Here is a 19,955-nt window from a genome sequence, read left to right on the forward strand (position 1 = left end):
CTATCTTTATTATTAGTAGTATTAGTATTTTCTTTCTCATGTCATCTGTCTTCCTCTGTTTGTTCAGACAAATAAGTGATCACAGGGAATTATGATCTGTTTTAACACCAGCAGGAAGAGAGATGGGTTATGAGACAAGAGAGACCTCTTGTTTACAGCGAGTTATTTTTGGTAATTAGCCATGTGTAGAGGAAGATGAGCCTCTGCTCATAAAGTCAGAATGCCATAATTTAAGGGGATATGAATAGAAGTCTAACATTTGCCTAAGCTGGTAATATTAATCCTCTTCCATTTAAAAAACAAACCAACCACCCTGTGCTTTCGTTGCAGGAAGTAGACTGAACAAAGATCTGAGGCATTATCTCAACCAGAGGTTCCAGAAAGGATCTCCAGACCACGAGCTGCAGCAGACCATTAGAGATAACCTTTATCGCCATGCTGTGCCTTGTAAGTAATAAAAACAATTCACCTGGGGAATTTTTTGTAAAAACATTAAATACCTTTAGAGGTAGTCTTTTAAGTGATGATGTGCAATACTATGTGGGAACCATGATTTACAACAACGGGGTTCTTGCCTCTAGGGACAGTGGAGAAAAAGATGCGCATGGTGCTTAGGTAGACAGGGTGCATGTCTACATGTGCATTAAGATGCTTTAGTTAATGTGCATTAAATCTGACACCTCCATTTTGAAGTACTAGGAAAACGTGCATTAGCCTGTCTTAATGTGCCTTAACCAAAGAGCACAATTTTAAAGTGACGCATTAGCCTATTTTAATGCACATTAACTAAACAGTATGTTTTTAGTGACACTTTAATGCGGATTAAAGTAGGCAAACGCTCATTAAAGCGCACATATAGATGTGCCCAGGGAGTACTTGATTCCTCATGGTAAAAAGCCTATGGATTGACTGAGATAAGGAGCATAGTGGATGGATTACTCTGGAATGGATTATCGTGGAAAGAACCAGAGGGCAGTCATGGCTGTCTTGAATGGGAGGGAAGGAACGTGATTGATGCCGACATTGAAACCACTTTGTTCTTGGCTGCTGATCTGTTGGTTTTACTTGGGAGCAATCGGATATTAGGCACATATCGAAGTTAGTAGCTACTTGTCATTTACCAGCGGTGGTTGACGCTGCATCTAGAATTGAATAAACATTTGATTTAGGAAGCGTGCTGTGTAGTTGTCATGTATGGTCTGTGGTTTTTCCTTCATTGTTGTGTTAGTGATTACAGCCTTTGAAGAAGAGCAGGCCCTTTCTTTCTTCAGATGGACTTTTTTCACGATGGTGATCAAATTGTGAAATTGCAACCCTTTTTATGACATCACAGCTTGTTACCATGGAAACTGAACACTCTCACTAGCGGAACATCATCCTTAATTCAAGTAGAAAATACACAGTAGGAACAAACTTTTGAATGCAAAAAAAAGTCAACCAGAATAAGAAACATGAGAATTCTAGAAAACTCCTCACTGAAAACTGAAATATTGAAGGTGTATAGACGCCTATAATAAATTAACGGAGTCTTTGTCCCAAATGCAGACTGGGCCTAGCCTTTGTAGAGGGTATGTAAAGTTTGCCAAATATTTCTTGTTCATATGCCTCGGTTTGGCACTTCCCAGCTTCCTTCAGGGGGCTATGTTACCAGACAAATGCATCGAGTTGACTTGAATATTTTCAGTGTGTATTGCGAGTAATGGTATTTTTTCCAAGACGGTGTGAATAAAACTTGAGCAGACATCCAGATTTTAGAACATTTCTACCAAACATTTTAGATTTTTTCCTTCTTTATGCAAGCAAGAGCTGATTTATCCTGACAGAGAAGTGAGGGGGGTTGCCATTAAAAAATCAACACTTGCCAGCAAGCACCATGTAATGGTAGCGGAGATAGATTGGTCTTTTCTAAACCATTGCATATAGAACATCTGTGTAGTGACTCTTCTCAAATGACAACCTCATTGCACTAGTCTTATTTTGTCAGTGGGAAAGCATGGACTAAAGTACTTTAAAATACCGTGTATGGGTATGAAGAGTAAACGCAGATTTTTTTTTTTTTATATTATTATTGAACATTTCCATTTTCAATCTTGTCACCTTGAAATTAGTCTTTAGGGTTCTAACTTGCCTGGCTGCAATTTCTTAAAGGGCTACTGAACAAGATGCATTCCAAGAGCATGAATGCAATTTTAGGCTTAGCTGCAGAGTCCTGATGCTAATATCCATCTGCCCGTGTATTCCCCACCCCCCCCCCCTTACAGTCCAATTTCAGAAACGGCAAATAAAGCAAATGAGCATAAGTTCTTTTGAAGCATTTTCTGTGTTGCCAAGGTTACATTTTGTAATGCTTTCCATTGATTCTTTTCTCTGATTTATTGAACTTGACTGTGAGCTAAACTGCTTGGACTTACCCAAAGCCTTGTTTTAGAATTGGGGGGCGGGGGGGAATAGACTTCTGCCTTTTAAAAACAACAGGAAAAGATGCATTTTGTGCTTGCATTAATAAAAAATATCTGTACTTGCTTTCCTTTTATGAAACAAATAGAAAAACCTGGAAAGTGGAGTTACCTATCACATAGTTCTGTCCTCTGGTTAATTATAAATAGCATTTAATTTTGCCTCTATATAGACAAATTTGTCTCGAAATAGACAGCATTTAATTTTGCCTCTAAATACGGTAGAAAAGGGAGCAGCCATAGTTCTGGGGCATGATGTCAGTATGTACATGGCAAATTTGAATGCAGCTACTGTACACATGGTGGCTTGGAACGGTTTTTCAGTCCCAGAGATTAATCTAGCTGCATACTCTTATATTTTTATTCCTCGGTACATGTGACTAGTAAATCCAGAGCTCTGGGCCAATCTCTGGTGCTGATGGATTAGGAAGTCTTGTATTTTGAAAATGGAATTCCCTGCTGATTATGTGGTAAACACACTACGAGAGCACAAGGTCACTCAGACTGAGCATGCCCGAACTGCCAGCTGCTTGTTATTGCACCGAAACGCAAGGACGACACGAGTGACAATTAATTAAGGTGCAGCAGAGACGCAGGGTAGAAACCGGTTCTTTCACATGAATCCAAAGAGTTTGATACAAAAATGAGAGCAATCCACCTGCCTCAACTGAGGTTGGCATGCTTCAGGCTGCAAGTTTTGCTTTAGAGCAAAAATAGGTGGCTTGCGTACCACAAAACTGCACCCAAGCCTTTTTGATCCTTCTGTAAAATACAAACGGAGAGGTTTTCATGAGGAGCTAGCCAAGGTGGAAGAAGGGAACATCTCTATAGCTTGATTGAGTGAAGGAATGGGGGGAGGAGGGGTTGTTTTTTATGCAGATTAGCAAAACGAGGTAAAGGTGGGGCCTCTCGTTGTCTTTAACTTGACCGCTGACTTGTAGGAAAGCAGCAAGCTGCCTTCCCCATCTCTAGGATTTTGCCACGGGTTAGTTGAACTACAAGTTGCCTTCTGCTAAGAAGGATCAGAAAGATGGTGTTGCTCCCAGAAAGGCTTTGCTTGTTACTTCTTTCCTAGGTCCATTGCTTTGCGTTGCCACTCTTCCCTTCAGGTTCTTGCATGTCTTGGGAGTCCTCTGAGCAGTGAGACCTATGGTAGGGGGTCCTGGCCGCTGGACTCAACCTCTTTATTGTTTTTCTTATTAGCCTGCACAACACGCCAAAGACATGAATACCGTGCAAAGAGTGAATAGCGGAACGGGTCGTCAGTTATTTACCTCCCAATTCATGCAAATTCTGCATGTGCTATCACGACACTCATTCCGTCTCTGATTGGTTACAGCCTTTAAAAAGGGGGAGCCACACGAAAAAAAATAAAGGATCTGTCTGGTTGTGTAGGTGCCATGACATCCTGGGACGTCAGGCTGCCTTTCTTCGAGCAGGGTCTTACACTGAGCACCTCCCCCTGCAAAGCTAAATTTTCCTTAATGGCTTCTTTAAACCCCAGTGGATTCCTTGAATTTGTGCTGGGGTGAACTGAGGGCTAATTGGCTGGTTTATATTACCTTAACATTTCCTCTGTCCATCCTCTTGACCTCACAGAGTTCAAATTTTCAGCGCTCGTGTTTTCAATCCCAGAGCTCCAATTTCTGCAGTTGACCTTGGAGGGGCCACAGAGCATGATGGAAATCAGTGGATCAGTGCACGTATTGGATGGACCCTAAGGATGTCTTGGAAAAATGGTGCTATATCTGGGCAGTGGTTCTTTCAAGCTCTCATTAATTTTTGTGGGACGCTTAAGAATGAAGACTCCTGGGAGATTTTCTGGCACAAGGGTAAAAGGAAATGTTCTGGTTTAAAAGGAGGAGGAAAAAGTAGGGGTCTGCATACGTCCATAGGTGATTGACGTAAATGAGTCGGTGGTGGTTGGACACTCTTATTTAATAATATTAGTTAAACTTTTGCAAAGGTGCGTACTCGCATCTGTTCATGGTATTTATGAACCTGTATAAGTCTAGGTTGCAAACTAGATTGCAAAATGATCTTGAGATGTTCTGTAGAGGTTTGCTCCCATCGTGAAACAGAGCACTGCATACTTGAGTACCACTGGCGTTTTCTGCTGAAGAGTGGGTAAGGCTGGATGGGTCGGGTTATTTGCCACCAGACCACCAGGCCTGCAGCCCATCGGTCTGGTGTTTCAGTCTAGGTGGGGAAATGCTTCAGTTCTGTTTGCTCCAGATTCAGCCGTGTTGCTCCTAAGACATCTGGCATGTTGAAATGAGCTGTCAGAAAAGCACCTTGAAGACACTGCTGTTGGATTCAGGAATGCTCAGTCTCGTTGGGGCTGGACTTGATGATCTTCGAGGTCCCTTCCAGCCCTAATATCTATGAATCTTTTTTTTTTTTTTTTAATGAAGAATTGCTGTCGTTGGCAGGGCATCAGTCGTAAAGCTGAATGGTCTTCATAATATGCGTAGAAGCATTTAGGTTGCGTACTTAGCATATGTCTGTGCTTCCTGCATGATGAGCGTAGGAACGTCGCTGAGATGGGTGCTCTGTCCAGGCCTGCCAAATGCCGGCAATGAGGCAATAGTGCATCTGTAGGCCAGCCATAAGCACACCCAAGACAGGAAGCCTGAGTACCGTGCTGTGCATGCATGCTCTGCACCTCTCGGCAGTGGCGCCGTTGCCTTGTTGCCAGCATTTGGCACATGCAGACCTGCCCCATGCATCCCAAATTCTGCCTTATTTTTAGTTGCTAATTTTCCTTAGAGAGAAACAGAATGGCTGACAGGTTAGCTGAGCTACTTTCCTTCATAGGCAATAAATCATGGGCTTGTACAAACACATTCTCAAAAGCCTTCCAGAAGTGCCACGTTCCTTATTATCCCTGTGCCTTTTGGGCCATTCCCCACGATACATGTGGAATCCCAGTTTCTTAACAAGAAAAAGGTGCAGAAAGCAAACCAGAGACAGGCCTTTCTCTACCACAGCGAAGGTAATTAATTATTTTTCATGATCCGTCCTAGTTTATGAAAAAAAGTTGAAATGTTCACAGTAGCCTTATCTCCTGTGAATGCCTGTAGAGATCAGCTTCATCACACTGCATCCTCCTGGGACTCTTCTAATTCTGGAGTGTTATTTAACATATTTTCGGCGCACGCTTTCAGTCGCATTGAACATGAGGGCTCAGCCTGCATAAATTAAAATGAGGGTTTTTTTTTTATATTCATTGCGCAGTAAATAGATTGAAGAATACCTATTCTTCAGCCAGTGTATATCAGTGAGCAATGTGTTGCTGGTGCCTAAACCATCCTACAGTCATCTGAAGTTTGCAGGGAGAATATTATTTCAGATGCTAACTAAACCTTGGATGTTTTCTGCTTCATGAGAAAGGAGAGACCGTTTTTCCTAGGAAGTAAGGATGCCCAATATTGAACAAGATTTCTGTAGCTTAGTTTCTTTCCATAAGCATCATTCCTCTTTAATCTGAAAGGCTTCAGACATTTTTTGTCCATCTGGCCTATCCTTTTAGATCCATAGTATGCTTTTATAACAGTGGAACTGTTGGGTATTCTTTCGGTTTGGAAGTAAAAGCTTTTATGATGGCAAATATTGCTCCATCTGGTTGCTGGCTTATTTAGGAGTAGCTTTTTTGATTTCAGTATATGCCCATTTAAAATTGCATGAGGCACAAGAGAATAGTACAAAAGAGAAGTAGCTCAGTCTTATGGGCTCTCCCAAGCCCAGGCTGTGCAAGAAGTGTGGGAAGGGATTATATGCTTGGTTTTCTTTTTTAATCAGCAGTGTACTTCATTTTGCCTTTTAATTGTGGGTGCTGCAAATACAGCTGGTTGCTTTGTACCTCAGAAAGGCTTTTGCCATGGGTATTTAAGCAATCCTTGGTATATCTTTGACGTGTTAAAGGATTTTAAGGCTGTGAACGTGTGAGATGGCTGAGATGGTGTTCAGGCTCTGAACCTATAGATTCCTCCAGATCTGAGATGCAGGGAGATCTGTGGGTTTGCTTCAAAACCTGATGGCAGATGAGGTTGCACGTCACCTGTCAAGATTGGTAGTCCCATATGGTTACTCTATTCCATGCTTTAAACCACTGAAGAAGTAAAAGCACTGTTTTCCCGCGAAGTATAGAGATGAACATCTGAGCACAACATTGATTGGAGCCATTGGCTCAAAGCTCACGTAACCACCGTTTAGTTTTAAGGACCCAGATACCTGTGTTTTTTTTCTTCTGGCATCCCAGGTATGTCTTCCACAACAGCCAAAACACCCCAGTTGCTTAATGCCCTCCATCAAAAAGTTTTGACTTCTTTATAGCTACCATAATGACTCTTCAAAACTTACAGCTTTATTGAGTAGAATTTGCCCTGTGTTACTAATGGTAATCTTCACATATTGATTTTCATTGATTATAATCAGTAGATACAGGAGAAAAAAACCCCCTGAATTATAGCAAATATTTCCAGCTCTACCCCCACAGAAAGGGAAATAAATCTCCCTGGAGTACTAGCACTCTGGATATATTCCTTTTTATATAATGTCCTCCTGAACAATTAGGGCCTTGAGTTATGAAGCTGAGATTTCTGGGTCATTGCCAGAGTAGATTTGTTTAAGGGGGACGCTGGTTCCCTGATATCCTTTTAAAAGGCTTTGTAATGTCCCAGGCTGCACTTAATTAGTGATTTAAGAGGGAGCACATCTGTTTCACTGAGGATTGCGAAAATTATTATTTAAGTGGGAATGTATAATAAATGGCTCTTAGAAGGTCTAATGTATCTTGAAAATGAGACGTTTATCATTGAATAATCAGGTGGATACTGAAATCTTGCAGATCCATCCTTGGGGCTTTTGGGGCAGTCCCACTGTATCTGCAGGGAGCAAAAGGTGGAGGAAACAGTAGGTGAGTCTGGGAGCTCAGGAGGCTTCAACATAAAGCTCACCTGCACTTTTAACTCTTTACTCCGATTATAATTATTATTTTATATTATAATTTTATTTTACACAATGTCTGCCCACGATTCACATATGCTGAAGTCCCTTCTTTCCTAGCAGAGAATGTAAAATTCGGCTATCCCACCCGTCATTACGAAGGGATGTGTTCAAACCAGTTTGATGGGGAGTATTTTGCATCTTGCAGAGTCTACTGAATGAAGAATGCAATGCACTCAAAAGCATATCTAAATCTATCCCATCCATGAAGGTGGTCCAATAAAAGATGCCACCCACACAAATCCTGGCCTCTTGCCTATGTAGAATAGGATGGAGTTGGGTTCTCTTTATTTGCCTTCTGGTTTCTGAGCCTTTAGCATGCACTTGCTCCAATGTTTTTCCTGCACATAAGATCAGTACACTTTAAAAATTGAGATTCCCTTGATTTGAGCAGGCAGGTTTGGGGGAAAAAATGCCAAGTACCACGTGACTCACAGTAGACCATGCTACTAGCAAGACCATCAAGGGGAGAGGCAGAAGGATGCTGAAGGATGAAGACAAGATTGAAGTCTGGGGTCTCTAGGGAGCAGAAGAGTCCTGTGATGTTTGTCCATATCTGGCTGTATTTGCCTTTTATTTCTATAATGAATAAAAAAAATTAGCATTACTATAGCATATTTGTATTATTAGCCTCCTACTATCCTGCTTCCAAAATGCTTAATATTTTGGAGAAAAAAATTGCTGATGAGATGAGATCTTCTACCGTGTAACTAACCACACGAGAGAATTACTTGGAGAGACGTTCAGTAATTTCCCAGCCTTAAATAGCATTGATGCTACCATTAATGGTTAACTTTTAATATTTTAGAACGATGAGATTTCTCCCTCATTAACTCGGATCTGATAAACAGCCTCCAACACAGTTTGAAGGTGACAGTCACCTTACCGTCCCCGTGTGCCATCCTGCGCCTCTTTAGCAGTCTGCACTCCTGTAGATTTGCTGTTACAAATCTCCCACCGCTTAATCCAGGCTTATATTTTGTTCTTCCTCTGAATGAACTAGTTCTTACAAGAATCGCGCCCTTCTTTAAAAAGCTTTCAGGTAGCACTTCATAGAGAGAAATCATTATGAAGTCCTCTGGTGTAACGGTGACAGCTTTAGCCAGCAATTCATCAGGGCTAGGTACAGACCTTCAAGAAGCCCACTATAAGTTGCATGGTTTTCTATACGTGGCGTAGTTTGAATTGGTGGCGAACAAAACACACATTCGCCTTTTGGTGGGGGTGGGCAAATCTTAGGTTCTGCCATTTTTAAACCAGTCTATGTGAACCAAACTGCTGTTTTCTCGTGGTTTTGTGCGCCGAATTTCTGTTCTGGGTGCAGACCAGTTTCTGATCACTTATACTGATGTAAGTGCCGTGTCTGTAGCTGGTCCAGGTGCGTTCATGTGAGTACAACGTGCCATTTGAGAGAGGTTTGCAATGACTGGTAACAGAAGAGACTCAGTATGCTTCTTGGGGATAGTTGTCCAGTGGGTACCAGAGCTGGAAGGCTGGGGGAACTCATCTCGGGGATTAAAATCATGTAGGAAGGATCCCAGGGAATTTCACGTAATGAGAAGACGGTTGCTGGGCATAGCTCGATGGGCTAGAATAGCAGCAGACGGTAACACTTTTTTAAGCCCCTTAACATGCAAGTGTTGAACTTGAAAATTAAACCCCTTTTAATTTCCCCCCCCAGCTGTGTCCCTCCACATAGAAAACACTGTTAAAGCTCAAGTGGCACAAGCCACGAGCAGTGGCTTCAAGTCACCGTAGCCGTTTCTGACCGGCGTGGAGACTGGCTTTGAGATATTGCTCGCCTGTGTGTTTTCCTTCGTGAGTCGTGCTTTCATTTGCGGCCTGCCCCAAGGAGGAGGGTGGTATACATCACCGCCAGAATGCAAAAGTGGAAAGTAATGTTAAGACACTGACCCTCAATCTAAAGTGCACCATCTGTGTTTTATTTCCACATCTTGCTGAGTTTACAGTTATTTGAATTCACAGTTTGTTCCCCATTTGCTGGTCCCACATGGTGAGCGAATTGTTTCCAAAATGCACTGATGAAAGACTAAGAGGTCTGCCGAAGAAGTTTGTTCCTACCTACAAGGGTGCTGCATCTCACACTCGTGCAGCTGTGCGAGTTAAACCCCAGCTGTAAAAATCTCCTCTCAGGATGCTCTCATTTCATGGTGAGAAGTTGGGGTTACGGTAAGGACAAGATCCTTTTCCACATATTGAAATGATTTACAGCTCACCTTTGACTTTCCGCAGAAGAAAAGGTATAGAATTTGCTGGGAAATGACAAAACAGCTACTTTCCTGTTGCTGTAAATTTGTTTAGACGCTTGTTATTTTGAGGGCTTTAAAACGCCTTCTCTGTTAAGTATTTCTGCCATTGTTAGCAAGGGCAAGAAAGATTATTTACATTTGAGGCTGAAAATAACAGTAAAGTGGAGCGATGGGAACTGTAAGTGCATATATATAAAAAAAAAAATCCTGATTGCATGAGGTTGACTTCCTTGAACCATATTGGATTGAGTCTGAACTTCTTTTCTTTTCTTCTACCGGCAGCCTACATTCGGTAGAATAAATCGTCAGACAATGCGCACGTAGAAAAGCAAGGCGGAATTAAAATGTAAAGCTTTCAACATTGCATTTTAAAGGCTAGCAATGAAAACACAAAGGCCTGTATAAACTTAAATAAATGCCTTCTCCAGGTTTTGCTGGAGACCACACAAGCTCGGAGAAACTGATTGCCTCGGAGCTTGCGGGGCTTTTTATGGTAGGGAAACCGAAGTTTTCATTGAATTTGTTTCTTTCTGGGTCTTTTCTTTGTCAAGGGGAAAAAAAAGCCTTTAAACCTCTGATTAAAAAAAAAAAGTCATTTTATTGTTAGGGGCTCTCTCTTTTTTTTTTCTTAAATCATATGAAAGAGTTTTCATAGATGATTGGGCAGCTGCATCTGTGCATAAATATAAAGTAAAACGCTCCATTTCTTTCTTTTCTGAAAAGCCCTTTTTTCCCTCTCTGTGTTGGTGCTGCCTCACTGAAACATCATATGGCTTTAATGCAGCTCGCACGTTGGCTCTCTTATTGTGCACAGGAAATAAGAGGCAGTTTTTCTTTTTCTTTTCCAGTCTTTGCATTTCTTATATTTTGTATTCTGAATCACGAGATTTCAGGTTTCCAGAAAAACTGCTGGCTGACCAGAGGTATAACTCGGGGCAGTCTCACCCACTCAGTTAAAGCTATTGTTGCAAGAAGGATAGATGAATCTTAAGGAAGACTTCGCCCTCTCTCAAACCCTTTAACAAGAAGACCACAAAAGGTCAGGAACCTGATCCAGATGGTCTTTTCGTTAGCCTGAATTATTTTTATGTTCTTATAAAAGTAAAAAGAGACTGCAGGAGATGTTTGTAATCAAGCATCTCTCCCTCTTTTTTTTTCCTCTCTCTCTCTCTCTTTTCCCCTTTGTGTGTCTCTCTCAAGTTGAATATAAGGCTCTTTATTCCTCTTCATGATACTTGTTCTACCTAAACCAATAGTTCAAGTGTAGTTTGGTGTCAGCATATATGTACATCTGCAGTGTACAGTCCAATTTAGTGCGTTGACATCTCTGTTCGCTGTTGCGTGGAGGAACGGCGAGGTAAGATTTCAAACTTTCTTGCATGCACGTGTTGTCAACCCGCAGGGTTTTGCATGCACAGGTTAAAACGTTTAGCGAGGTCCGTTTTGAACAGCAAACGCCAGGTGCAAGCGAGGTTGTCTTGCACGTTGACTTTCACGTTGTATGCTCTTAGCTTTACGGTACAAGTGTGGTTGTCTTGCACGTTGACTTTCACGTTGTATGCTCTTAGCTTTACGGCACGAGTGGGGTTGTCTTTTGCATTGACTTTCACCTTTACGGCAAGGTGCGTTCCTGCAGCAGAAGAGTGGCCGCAAGCCAGGCATGCAGTTGTCAGCAAGAGGGGTTTTTTTGTACGGAGGGAAGCAAATATCTTCCCATCTCACCTCCACCTTCCTGCGTTCCTCGACCCAGCCCCACCCATGAAGTCCTAACAGCTTATCGGCTCTTCCTCCAAAGAGATTTGCGATTGGCTGAGCGCTCATCACTGAAGTGCCTAAATCCCATCCCCGTGATGTAATGCTGGGCTTGCCCAATGGGATTGCTTGAGAGCTGTGGGCTCCCTTGTGGAGATGCATCACGCTGCTTCTGCAGGGCCTTAACTCCTCGCCTGTCCCGGAAAACGTTAGCAGACAGCAGCCCAGGAGATGCATGCAGACCACCCCCAGTGAAACAGCTTGCGTGTTCATTGGTGGGAGATTTTTATTTCTTTCGAATCTGCGATCCGCTAGGGCGCTTGCATTGCACCTGAGTCCACAAGATGCATGGAGAGCATCCAAGACAGACACCTGTTAGCTGCCAAGCAGTCAAAACAGCAGTATCTTGCTATCCTCAAGATATCTTCCTCTCCCTTCTCATAACCTTTATCTTTAAACAGGCACAGGCGTACGCTCGGCTTTTCATTTTCCTTTTTCTTTCCTTAATATTCTCGTCGAAATTCCCTGCAGCTTTTAAGAGGGAGATGAAAGTCAGGGCAGGAAGAGAAACCCGAGGACCTCGGGATACCTGCTGCGGGAAGCCGAGAGAAAGATGCTCTGCACTTTGTCTCAGGATGCCTGTTGAAAATGAAGTGCTGCATCTCCCACTGATAGATAGATAGATAGATAGAGATACGTATAATTTCCCCATTCTAGTGCCTTACAAAAAGAGGACAGTACCATTTCACACTTCCCTGGGCGTGCTCTCAAACCGCGGCGCACGGTGGAAAGCAACGGGGAAATAAAAAAGAGGGAGGGAAAAAACCTATCTCCAAGTATTTCAGTTTTCCAGCATGCACAGGTGCCTTTTAATCCCACTAGCCTATATATTCCACCGCCTTTAGGAATAGAGGAGCCGTGATGTAATGCTCTTTTCTCACACTCCCAGCTTAAATACAGATGGAAATTGTTGTCATGTGTTAGAAATGTCACCAATTATATAAAAGGCAGGCTTCTGCCTTTTCCCTTTTGCACTGTCAGCTGCTGCTGCCAGCTTATTCTTTCCCCCTCAAACCTATTGTCATGTGGCAGAAACCCTGATGTAAGTAAGCCCTGTCCTCCCCCTGCTTATGAACCCTGCATTTTTTATTCCCCTCTGCTGCAGCGCTGAGGATCATTACATACCACGACTTTAAGACAAGAGCTCACAAAGGAGGGATTAATCTTGTATTTGTGCTTGAATTCCGAAGGACTCAGGCAAGTGAGACCGTTCTCTTGTATTTCTCTCTCTCGCTCGCTCTCTTTTTCCCTTTCCCCCCGCTAGATGCTAACGTAATGAATGTAAAGCAGCAAGTGTGATGAGCTATGGCAGTGTTTACTGAGCAAAGCCAGAGGTTTATCAGCTTCGGGTTATGTGTATAAACAGAGGGGGCTTGGCGAGACCGGGGTGGGGGGGTGGTAGCTGCACAACCTTAGCCCAGCCTGGGAGGACAGATGGCTAGTGCTGCTTTTTAATTCATCAAGCAGGCTTTACGTGAGGCCCATTCGTGAACGGGTGCGCTCTGAAAAGAGGGGTCAATGGGCACGAATAGGCTGAGATCAGGACCAGATGCCTGCCGAACAATGGGGCTTTTGAACGAAATGCAGGGGGAAGCGTGGCACTCGCTTTGTATTGCCTCCGCATTGCAGGTTGGAACGGGGCAGCTACATTTTAATGAAGTGCATTCCAAAATGTGGTCGTCAGTCTGGGCTTTCCAAAACGGGGGGCATGTCAAAAGGGGGCTTGTTGGAGCCCGGGGGGGAGGGGAAGTGAGGTGCTGATGGATCGCGAAGAACAATGCAGCCTTAGTGTTCAAGGGGAAAGTCATCAATACAGCCCTGTGCATATTAATGCAATACAGCAGGTGTTGATAAATGTGCGTTCCTGCATTGTTCTGCCCACAGCTCGGCGGGGAAGGGGAGGGGGACCTTTGGATGTCTGCAGTCACGGTTGTGGTAAATGCAGTTGCTCTTTGGAGATCACTGCCTGTAGAAAGTAAAACAGCACGAGAGCAACCTCAAGAATTAGTGCATGCACGCTGCCATTTCAGCCCAGCTTGCACATACCCAGTGCGAGCCCGTTTCCGTTTGGGCTGGCTATCGGAGGGCGGGAGGGGGGTGCATTATGGTGCCAACCTCTTGCAAAAAGGAGCTTGCCTCTGTGATCGAGACAGCTGTACGCTGCTCCGCTGAACGCCTCTTTTGAGCGCCTGCCCCTGACAAGCCACCCGGTAAAGCTGAAAGAGGCCAGATGCTTTCTTAAAGGGACAGCGAGGCCAGGACGCACCCGTTCTTTCCAGGATATCCCCCAAAACAGGCACATGGTAGAACCAGGAGGTCCTAGGGGGACGCTGGGTCGGTCGTGCGTGGTGTCGTCAGGCTTTTCAGGGTCGACCGGGGCTTGAGATTTGGCGGCTTGAGAGTTAAAAATGGCATGTTTTAACCCGGCTCGGAAATGCATCAATTGTGAATGAATTGCTGGAGCGCCGTGCGATCTGGAATAAACAAGCCCTACCATGCTTTTATTAAATCGAAGATTGTTCGCTGCCTGCTGGTCCCCTGTTGTTATGCAGTAGCCAAATACCCTATTTAAGACATTTTTCTTCGCTCTACCAGAAACCAACAGCCATGTTAGGGAACCTCATTCCTGAGATCCTTAGGACAAAAAGGCAGATGATTCCTGCATCCTGTATTTTAATAAAGGGTTATCAATTGATCCCCTCCGCTGTGTCCTGTTCAATGTCGGGACCGTTCCTGCCCGTGGCAGAGAGAGCCACCATAAGCAGTGCAGAAAAAGCAGGCTTTGTTCCTTATTCATATTATAGCACGCTGCCTCTTGCAGCGAGAATCGAATGTTTGCTTGCTGGACTCAACCGAGCCAATGATTAATGCAGAAGGGAGATTGTTAGACATTGAAAGGTTTATATTTCTTCCTGGGGTTTCAATTCCAGGCCAGACTCGCGTTGTATTTTTGTCCTGGCTTGCTGCTTCTGCCCGGAGGACAGGTAAAGCATGGCCAGTGATACCAGTGGCTTCCCCTTGCTGCACTTGCCCTTCCTGACGTCCCTTTTCTTTAGATCAGTGGACAGGTCGGCAGTGACCGGGCAAGGAAGCGGGAGCGGAGGAAGGGCAATTTTAGTCTTTGTTCCCCTTCACTCACTCATCTTTATGGGGTACAGAAAAGCCCAGCCGCCTGCGAGGTGGATGCGTGTCCAGATTCATTTCACACTGCACAGCCGGCCATCGATTGTCCTATGGTGGGTTACTGCTACCAATCTAGGCCACTTTCGTGCCCCCGGTGCAGAGGCAGAGTGCGCCGGGTTAGGTTGGAGAGCATCCTCCAAGCAGCCCCCACATCCCTGTTATCGGCTACTATTTCTTTACAGCCCTGCTGAGACTCGGTGGGTTTGTATGGGTGGGAGAGGGGGATTGACTGCAAGTCCAGAAAGACTTCAGCCCCCTCCAAAGGATCCAGCCTGAAGGCAGTGGAGCTTCCTAAGAGGAAAGTAGCCCTTTCACCTGTCTCCTGCCCAAGGCGCCCAGATGCCGGGACGTTGGTTTAAAGTTGAGCGGATTGCCGCCACTGGCCCTTTAAGGGTGTGTGTTCAGAGACGCCGTTTGAGCTGCTTTTTTTTTTTTGGCCAAATAGGCTATTTTGTTCCCTAGCATACCTAGGAAATAACTGATGAAAAGCAGACTCTTCACTTCAGCTCAGGCTACTTTATTTTTTCCTGGTGGTGCCTTCACTCCTGTGGATGTACTAAAAAAGGGCCAGGTTCTGAATTGCTTCCTCGTCTTGGTGCAGTCATTCACGTGGGTTAAAGGGGGGGTCACCTAGTGCACGAGTAAATGATTTGCAATCTTGCGCTCCATGCTTGTTTCCAGCTCATACATATCTACGGAGGGTGGCTGTTGCAAGAACAATCCTGGAGACGCACAAAGGGCGCCTGGCTTCATTAAGGAAATCCAAAAATGATTTAGGGAGGCAAATGGTGGAACAGGTGGAAGTTGGGCAAAGCCCAGAGAGCTCCTGGAGGACCTTCCCTTAGTCGAAATCTTGCACATCCCCGTCCTGCCATGTTGACAATCAGCCTTTTCCAAGCCTGTGGATTCCTTTTTAATGAGGTGCTCCGATGTCGGTAATCGGCTCCATAATTTGGGTCTCAACGCGGCCCTTTCACCACCCCTGACGAGCCCTGGCAGTAGCAGGGCTGTCGTGGCATTCAAAACGTCTCGGAAAGAAAGAAGCAACAATGGAGGCCATTAATTCAGCACCAGGCGCTGATTAGATGGTGTGGGGGTCTTGCCTCGGTGTCTGACAGTAATACAGCTTGCACTGGATTTCAGTCATTTTAAAACTTCAGGAACTGTAGGTAAAGCTCTTGCCTTCATTTTGAAGCTCATGGGTTGATGTCTTTTTTGACAGCCTTGCATCCACTCCAAGCCGCTGCCCCGGGAAAATAATTATGCCATAAGCACCCCTAAAACGAATGCATATGAAGCCCCCATTGAGTCCCGTTGCATTCAGCATAGACCAGATTCACAACGCGATGCCGTTTCCCAACAAATTTCACTAAATCCCGTCCCAAAACCCTCTGCATATTTTGCTCTTGAATATTCTAGTCAGCACGATGCCTGGTTCACTGTGTTAATCCTACATGGTCTTTCTCTCTGCAACTAATCCTCAGCTGCTGTTGCTGTTCTGCATAGATGAGTGGGATGTTTTTCTGATGTTAATGTCCATTGGAGTTTCAGCCGGCTGTCAGATCCAGGGGCCAAACAGAAAAGATAAAGCACCTTTTCTTCCTTTTTCCCTTAAACGATGCCTTTGGGGAACAGAACATGGAAAGGGCTGGAGTGAAAAGTCTTTACAAAACTGCACTTGCCCTGCTGTGCGCATGTGAAGCAGTGCATTGCGTTTGGATGGGTGGTGTGACATCAGGACTCGCTTCTAATAGGGCCGGAGACCTGGAAAGAAGCATGCAAGCAACATTTTGGATAGGCAACATCAGCACCTAGGTTTACTCCATTGGGACTAATAGGAAAAGGAGGCGGCAACTTGAAGACAAACTTCATTTGCAGCTCCCGGAGCTGATAGTGGCTCTTATAGTTAAGGTGTTTCTGTGGGGTGTCAGGCAACATCATTATTGGGATTCCTTAGTTTTGCTGGGCAAGGTTTCACATGGAACGGAAAAATGGTAGTTTGATGGGTATTTAGCATTTTTTTTTTAAATGGGACCTGTTGCAAAGGGTTGAATTCTTCTAAAAACTCCACCAGCCCTGTACAACCTAAGAAATGCAAGTTTTCACTTTTCCTTTGGGCTGATTTTCTTACATCAGGGTACCAATGGGAAGTTTATGAGGATTGAATTGTGCTAGAAGGAAGGTGATGTACATCGGGGCTACCGTGTGTGTAAGGGGGTTAACTTGTTACCCTTCTCTCGCATAGTCGGTGCACTTCAAAATTATAGGAAAGATGATCACACTGACTTGAGAGACATTAATATATATCGTATCTATATGTAACATCCATATGTGCTTTACTGAAAAGTTTTTGAAGTGTATCAATACGTAGGTGGACAAGGTTCTTCGGGTAAATCCGATATCTTTTATTAGCCCAACTCAAATTGGTCTAATTTCTTAAACATGCATATATAAGATTGGTCTAAATATATATGCATGCATTTCACAGGCATGTTAGTCCTGCTTCAGTGCATATATCTCCAAACAGTCTTAACTATGGAGTCCACAGTAGCTAACGTGAAGGCCTTTCTATAAAGTCTGTAAAGTATTTAGCCCGTACACAAACTACGCAAGAGGCAGGGTTTGTTTTGTGTTGTGTTTTTTCTCTCTCCAGTTGTTCTTTCCAGAGCAAAAGCCAGATCTGGATTACGTAATATTATGAATGAAAAGGAAAATTAATTATGAGATCCTCTAAGCAGCCACACAGACGAGCAATATTCCACCAAAGTCATTTTCAAGTTTTAATCATTTTCAAAATTGAAACAAAGGGGGAAAAGATACTAGAAAATACTAAAAAATAGCTTCATGAGCAGTCAAAATGGTCTGATACATCCTTAACCTGAGAAGGGGATTTTGTTCCTTTCTGTGGCTCACCACCAAGCTACACTACCGTTGGTAACATCTATGGGCATGAAATCTCCTGCCTGTGCAGCCTGGTTCTTCGGGAAGTCTCAAAGCTTTTGATTATATCTTTGGGGTGTCATTACTACACAACATTTGTCTTGAACTCTGGTTGAAATAGGGTGGGTCTCGGTCCCCAACGTCTCAGATTCACATGTCAGTGAGGGCAGTGTTAAAATAAAGCCTTTCTGTCTGTACTGAGGTGTCCCATCCAGAAGCTTTTGGTCCTTGTCAAACTGCTGGTACAGAGGACATCTTCTGGTGTTAGCACGTTGTAGTTATCTCGGCGAGAAGGCCACAGTGCTAATATCAAGGTGATCGTTTCTCTCATGGAGGGCTAATAATACTTCCCCGGGATGCCCCACCTTGATAAAGGTGGCAATGATGGTTGGGGCCAGGGAACAGCCTTTAAGTTTTCTCTTTGCATTTTGTCCGTATGAATGTTTGAAACCTGTAAGGTAGACCGGACCATCCTGGCATCTTGGGCTCTTTCTCCATCCATATGAAACACATGGTAGTCACAATGCAAGCTCCCCTGCCACAATGATGTACCGGTGACCACCTTACCGATGGATCTCTGATTCCTGAGGTTGATTTGATTTTGGGGGGCAGAAGGCAGTTCAGACTTTTTGTTGGTTGAAGCCCTTTTCCTCTCTCATGAACTCCTAATAAAGGGAAGGAAGTGCACCGTGTCTATTGTGGAGATGGGTTTTGCGATGGGAACCACAGAAAGCATCAACTTCCTTGGGCCCATCTAATCCCAGTCGGGTCTGTATATGAGCATGTGAGCAGCTCTAGGAGATCTGTTACCAGTCGGTGCGCTACCCGCTCACCCAATTAGCGCGTTCATGATTTAAACATGCATGGATAAATGAACGTGAAACTCGAGCTTTATCATTCTCATTACTTTGAAGTTTTAGATTTTCTTTTTATCGTTGTGGCACAGGCCAGAACTTTTTCGTTCCATCTAATGAGTTGATTGGTAGTGCTTTTATTGGACTTTCCCCATTTATTTCTGTAATTTCATGTGTTTTACTAGTTCAGCGGTCTTTGATGTCTTCGTGGTCTAAGCATTCTGACTTTTTTAAAAGGTCATGGTTAGGAAGTGTTTAGTAATGTCTCCCTATTCCTCTCGCTGTTTGCTTGTGGTATTTCAGGGTGATCCAGGTGAAGATAATATAGCTCTCGGGGTCTCGTTATCCTTTTTTGCGGCTTGTGTGGGTTTGATGCATGCTGTCACACTACTGAAACATTCATCCATGACCACAGGTCTTTCCTTTGCAATGTTCCTTCATGAATCTCAATGAATATCTTGTAGGGGATAGTTGATTGGCAACATTGGGTCTGTCTTATGAGACAACAGTCTATTTTCAGTTCTGCCCAGAAGTCCCCTTGTGTGGACCTCTCAGAGGTGATGCTCCTGGGGCAGCAATATTTGTCTGCTTCCAGCGGTCGTGATCAGTCGGTCCCAAGGCCGCAACAACCATTGGGGCACCTTTATTGTTGCAATAACTTTCCTCCATTCTTCCCAGGTTTTGCAATCCTTGTATAATCAGTCAGTTTTAATCCCATCCAGTCTTCGGTGCCAGTGGTCCAGCTTGTCCTAGGTCTTCCTCCTCCTCCTCTTTGTCTATCCAATAGCAAGAAGGTAGTGATAGGCCTGGCTAAATATCCCTAACCTTTGCAAATTCACTGAAGTTTAGGGCTGGAAGGGACCTCGTGAGATTGTCGGGTCCACCCCCCCGCACCAAAAATTTAGCAAAACTTTAGGAAAACTCCAAGTCCTTGCTTTTAGTTTTAGAGGTATGAGAGCTCTTCAAAGAATTATTGCAATATATTTTTGGCATTGGGCATTGGCAAGCTAGCTGCTTTTTCCCTACTCTCTGCTTTTGAAAACAGGTGGACCATTTTCACTGTTGCCCTTTAAAAAAAACCCACCAGTCAGAAGTGCAGGATGTGTGTGGAAACTTTCAGCCACAGCTTTGTAAACTTTGGCAAAGGTATATGCGAATAAAATTAGGAGCTGATGCTGGAAAGTGTTCCTGAAACTTTGCATCAGGTGTCATTGCTATCTGGACCTCACGGACGCGGAGCTTAAATGTTTAATCAAGGGGAGATTCTGATGGTTTCCTGGATGCCGCTTTTATATGTACAATTCCTTGCATCCCAGCTGCAAATGTCACACTATCACCATGGGGAGATTTTTAAATTGAAGGACCTTTACTAATAAAAGGTCTGTTTCCCCTTCAAGAAGGTACTAAGGTTATCTCACGTTGAAGGGCAAACT

The 19,955-nt window shown here is 44.0% G+C and overlaps 1 protein-coding gene across 1 annotated transcript in view; it reads left to right on the forward strand.

The window, feature by feature from the left end:
- The first annotated feature begins 333 nt into the window (after positions 1-333).
- The window catches only part of MAGI1 (membrane associated guanylate kinase, WW and PDZ domain containing 1), a 182,105-nt gene continuing 162,483 nt past the window's right edge, over positions 334-19,955 (forward strand). The window contains exon 1 of the mRNA XM_025199022.1: positions 334-447. The gene's annotated coding sequence lies outside the window, so the exon portion shown is untranslated. The remainder of the gene's footprint in view (positions 448-19,955) is intronic.

Source organism: Alligator sinensis, unplaced genomic scaffold (assembly GCF_000455745.1).
Source record: "Alligator sinensis unplaced genomic scaffold, ASM45574v1 scaffold469_1, whole genome shotgun sequence".
In the NCBI taxonomy this organism is placed as follows: domain Eukaryota; kingdom Metazoa; phylum Chordata; order Crocodylia; family Alligatoridae; genus Alligator; species Alligator sinensis.